The following is a 5,856-nucleotide window of genomic DNA, read 5'->3' on the forward strand; positions in this document are numbered from 1 at the left end:
AAATGGGAAACAGGAAATATAAGATCCGTATTATTGATACGTGATACTATTGATACATTACTTGTTGCAGTGGCTGTTCTAGAACAAGTGGTTACGTGGATGGTGTTCTGATTCAGCAAATTTGTGATCCTAGTACGGACATCAGCTCCCTCGGTAGCCCCTTTCTGTTGTTCAGTCTAGAGAACTGTTGCATAATTCAGCGTTGGGTTTCTTTTCGCATTTTACCTGATGATTTATGAGCCACCATTATCTTTTAATAAATCACTTTCTGCTTTTCTTAGCTGGAGTAGATTTTGTTGTCTGTAACTAAAAACTGACCATTGTGAATTATATTAGCTACATCAGCAAAAATAATATCGAAGCAGGCTCAGTGCATGAGCACACACCTTGTAAATTAATTGCCATGTTAACATCTATGGTGTCTGTGATGAGAACTACCTACCAGAACTCCCACCCCCTTCCATTCTTTGTGCTGTGAATTCTGGTCTTATTAACTGAAAAATATTACCTGTGATTCTCTAATCCCTGATCTTCTACCCCAAGTGGTGCAATAATAATAGAGCAAACACCACTGAGGACGACCCTAATTACCAACGGTGTCCCCTTCACCCGGCCCAGTCCTCCAGCTCTATGGCACGGCTTCTGTCAGGAAAGGCATGATTCCAGACTTAGATTTTTTTCCCCTGCTTCTCTACCTTTTCACTTCTTCTTTTTTCTTTGCCTCCAGGTACCTCATTGGCCAACTTCACCTCCTTGCTTTCCAGGAAAGTTTCAGTCAAATTTTGTTCTGAAATATAAGTTCATCTAAATTCAGTACTTGAAAGCCATAATTAGCATTTACAAGATCAGAGATAGCTCTCAATAGTCCTACAATTTAAATGTACATGTATTTTCAAGCAGAGGGGCAAGCTGAAAGTAAAGGATAGATAACAAAGCACCTTGGAAAGCTGAGGCTGGAGGGCTGCAACCTCAAGCCTAGCCAAGGCAACTTAGTAACTTGGTGAGATCTTGTCTCAAAAGAATACATTTTTTTGAAAGGATGGGGGTTATAGCTCAGGGCAGAGGCCCTAAATACAATCCCCAGTACTCTAATCAATCACTCAATAGCCAGCAGAAAAAAAAATAAAATTGTGCAACTTTCAGTTTCAACTAGCTTGTCTTTATCAGTAATGAAAGATCTTAGAAATGTCTCGTAAGTCCCCCAGTGCTTGAGGGACCCACATGATACCAGACCATGTAAAAGAGTTCAGCAGCGGCACCTTGTCCACTGTTTGCCAAGTGGTCAGAAAAGGGCCACGACCTCCTGACTTCTGTTTGGAGCTTGGGTTCTTTCCATCAAAGACATCTTAAAACACTGCTCCCACAGCCACAGCATGCATAAAGAAGGCAGACAAAGATTCCTAAGGACAGAATGACAGAGAACAGTAGCATCACACAGTTCCAGCCAGCATTTGGTAGAGCATAATGGAGAAGAGTAAAACCTCACATTGAATTCAACTGATAAAGACTCAGCACTTAAAGACTGCTTTGAAGCTGCATATCATAAAATACCAGTGTAACGGGGTGCCTGAAATGCCTGGTGAGACAGTGCTTTAATTTGTTTTACTGAGCAGAATACCAGCTGCTTCTCTGTTTAGGCAGAGGTAAAAAAGCCATCTTAGAGCTGATCTTCTTTACTCTGCACAATCACACAGTTATGTAGATTTACAGAATAAAGTCACTCCTAACTGAATCAATCTTCAGTTAGATTTAGCAGGCTGAACCTAACTCAGTCACTAGAGTCCCAGGAGTGGGTGTGGGACTCTGCAAAGAGGACCCTTAGCAAATACAGGAGCAAAACCTCTACCACTTCTCCTTATGTTTAGCTAATAATAAAAAGCTGTTTTATAAAAAAGGGTATCCCTGACTAGATTTTGTGGACACCCAAGAACTTTAATGGGAATTCAGAGGGTGGGAAGAAGGTATGTGGTTCATGCGGGCTCACTGGGATGAGCTGTAAAAAGGATGACCATAGTTGGGCTGGATTATGACAGCAAAAGCACGGGGAAAATGCTAGGATCACTGTCATAGAGCTCAAGTACAGAATGACAACAGAACTCGAGCAAGGCTTTGAACTGCTTAATGTTGTGTCACTAGGGCATCAGTAATATTCAACAGTAACCAGCACGCCCGTAGGTGGCCGGACTCGCAGCCCACACGCTCACCCACGGAGCCCTGAATGTGTGGCAGCGACACGTCTGGGTCGCTGCCGGCCATCGTGGTGGCTGCCCAGAAGGCCACCTCCGCGGTTATTCTCCTTCATGGATTGGGAGACACCGGGCATGGATGGGTGGAAGCCTTTGCCCGCATCGGAAGTCCTCATAGTGCATATATCCGCACACATGCATAATCAATTTAAGAGCAAAGATTAGTGGACTTCATTAAAAACTGCAGCAGTCTTTTATTCAAATTGAATTTTTTAAGAAATCGAAAATATTGTTCTCCTACAGGCCTGCTACGCCTGTAACATTAAATATGAGCATGGCTGTTATGATTTCTTGGTTTGATACCATTGAGCTTTCTGCAGGTACTCGGGAAGATGAGCCTGGGATTAAATGGGCAGCCGCAGATGTCAAAGCTTCAATAGACAAAGAGGTGGAGAAGGGCATTCCTTCTGACAGAATCGTTTTGGGAGGATTTTCCTGGGCAGGCGCTTTGTCTTGCACACCACCCTCACCGCCCCGCAGAAGCTGGCGGGCGTCGCTGCTTCCACACCCGGCTTCGTTTCCCAAAAGTCCTATCAGTGGTGTTAACAAAGCTGCTTCTCCAAGCGCCACAGAGACTGTCACCCTTTAGCTCCCCTTATGTTTGGTTCCCTTACTGCTGAAAAACTAAAAACGTTGGCAAGGGCCGGCAAGATAGCTCAGCGGACTAAGCGCCTGCTTAGGCAAGCGCAGGGACCGTCCCGCAGCACCTGCAGCCCTGGCCGCACCCCGGCGCGCTGAGCCGACAGAGCCCGGGCGTGGGGTCGCCCGCCTGCAGTGCAGCTCTGGGAGGCTGACAACAGAAGGACTGACAACTCTAGGAGTCTGAGCTGCACAGAGAGACCCTGTAACCAAATACATTAAAAAAAAAAAAAAAAAAAAAAAGTGTTAGTAAGTCCAGCGCATGTAACTTCCAAAACCTTTGAAGGCAGGATGCATAGTTCCTGTCAACAGGAAATGATGGACATTAAGCAATTCATTGATCAACTCCTACCTCCTGTGGACTGAGGTCGCTACGAGGCCTTGTGTCGAGCACCTACATCCCGGCAGGACAGTATACACTCTGTCCTGAGAAGCTAAAGCTTCTCATGTTCCTGAGAAGCTAAAGCTTCTCATGTTCGCAGTGTTCAGATATTTTGCAAATACCCATCAATGATATATAATAAATAACATTTCCTTGTGAAAAATTTATGATCTTTTAAGTTTCTATGTATTTGTATAATGTGATCCAGAATATACTAATATTAAAATAGAGGAGGCAGCTAGCTTCTTTTTCTCAAATATAATTCAGCAAAATAATGAAATGCTGCAACTAGATTTTTTTTTATTATATCATTTGAAAATTACCAATATGCTAATAAAAATTTGTTCAGCTAAAATGAACAGTTGAGGGGCCGGGGAGACAGCTCATTGGAATAAGTGGTTCCCTGGGAAGCACAAGGGCTTGAGTTCAATCCCTGGTTCTGAAAAAAGAAAGAAAAAAAAGAAAGAAAAAAAAGAAAAGAAACCATAAATAAAAATAAAAATAAAATGAACAGTTTAAGAATAAATGATTTATGCATGCTGTGACTTAGTCTATGGATTTATTTCAAAGTTGCTCAGTCACCCTGCAGTGTCTGTATTTTCTATATGTGCTCGTCATACATAATAGCTGTACATAACAGTTGTACATCAGAATGAAATGTTTCTGCATTATTCTTGATAATAGAGATAATGCTTTTGCCAGGAAAGAGTAACACTGCTCTCTTCACTTCAAGGTCCCTTTATTTGAGGGATCAGGTTTTTTTTTTTCCTTTGACATCAGTTCTATTTAATATCTTCTGAGGGATATAAATAAAGGACCATTTTGTTGTGAAAAATATGCATATATGTATATACAAGATAGGAGACACATCTACTTTCTCTTTCTTCAATGAGAAGAAAGGCTTGTACTAATATTGTTTAGACAAGATATCATGTCTGCATCTTGTCCTCTGAATAACTAATGCAAAGACAAAATGCAATGTATTAATTATTGTAACTGTCCTACTAACTTGTTTTGAAACTGTTTCATTGCTATTTTATCATTTTTCTCATTAAAATGAATTAAAAAATTAAAAATGGAAAAGATATTTTCTCATCTCAAGAAAAAAAAGTTTTCTTTCATGATTCTTCTTTACGGCGTACCAAATTTATTGCCTCCCTGCTGTAGACATCTACCATCAATACCTGCTATAATTTGACACTCTGAATTACAGACTATATTCAAAATCTATATATACTTTAAAGAAACCAAACATTATTTAAACTTCTTATATATCTTGTCATTAGATTTTAGTTCAAATTTGGACTTACTTATTTAGAATCTTCAATTCTGATAATGAAAGCTTTTTATTTTTCTGAAAGCAATTGAATGAACAATTATATCATATTCTGATATGTACAGAAAATTGAAGACTGATCTTAAGGACTAATTTCTAAAATTATTTGGTTTTGCACATCAAACTTACTTTTTCTGTAGATATGTTTGAAGCCAGCTATTATAGAAAATAAATGATCCAATAAAATTGCTTTATTTTTGTCTGCCAGTGTTCTTACTTGAACTTTTCATTTCAAAGTGTTTTTAAAGTTAGTCTTTTGTGCAAACATAAAAGTGGTAATCATTTGATTTTTAAATAGCTAAAATTTCTAGATTAATAGTAAAAAATTATTTGAAAACAATTTTATGTGTAATAAAGATTATCCAGAACAATATATATATATATATATATATATATATATATGTATATATATATATATGGTATAGTTACTATATATGGTATAGTTCATATATATATATATATATATATATATGGTTTAGTTACTATATATGGTACAGTTACTATATATGGTACAATTACTATGTATATGGTACAGTTACTATATATATGGCATAGTTACTGTATATATTTTGTTTGTTTTTGTTTGTTTTTGTAGACAGGGTCTTGAGCTCACTGTGTAGCCCAGATTGATCTTCAACTCACAAAGATCTTCCTGCCTCAGCCTCTGAGTGCTGGGGTTGCAGGCAGGCAATACCATGCCTGCCTGGCTATTATCATTTAGTTTAAAATGTAGCAAAAAATAAATGCTTAATATTTCTGAACTATGTTAAATTTCCTGCTGTGTTTCAACTTAGCAAAACAATATTACAAATGCATCCTAAAGGTGCTGATTGATCATGGAAATAATCTAGTAATACACTACATAGGGTATTTATTTAGTTATCTATTAGGGGTTTTTTATGTCTTTTTTTGTGCAGGGTCTCACTACATAGCTTGGACCAGTAGTAATCCTCCTGATTCTGCCTCCCTAGTGCTGGGATTACAGGCATGCACCACCACACCCAGACTCCACTGCTGGCTCAGCATGCCTGGGGATGGGGCCAGAGTGGCATGTGCTGCCAGGGATGGAACTGCAACCCCTGCATTTACCTAAACAATGCATAGGATATTTATCATGAAGCCATATGTTTATTTCTGGATTTAAAAATATTAAGCAATCATTTACTAAGTCATTCTGCCTTATCTTGAAGAACTGTAGAATTAGTGCAATTATACAAATCAGTAAGACCTTATTTATAGCAAGAACTATTCCA

At 38.8% G+C, this 5,856-nt stretch overlaps 1 pseudogene; it reads left to right on the forward strand.

Annotated features, from left to right (window-relative positions):
• The first annotated feature begins 2,218 nt into the window (after positions 1-2,218).
• On the forward strand, positions 2,219-3,251 carry LOC101572824 (annotated as a pseudogene).
• The last annotated feature ends 2,605 nt before the right edge of the window (positions 3,252-5,856 follow it).

The sequence above is a fragment of the Octodon degus genome, unplaced genomic scaffold (genome assembly GCF_000260255.1).
Source record: "Octodon degus isolate 3935 unplaced genomic scaffold, OctDeg1.0 scaffold00066, whole genome shotgun sequence".
Lineage (NCBI taxonomy): Eukaryota > Metazoa > Chordata > Mammalia > Rodentia > Octodontidae > Octodon > Octodon degus.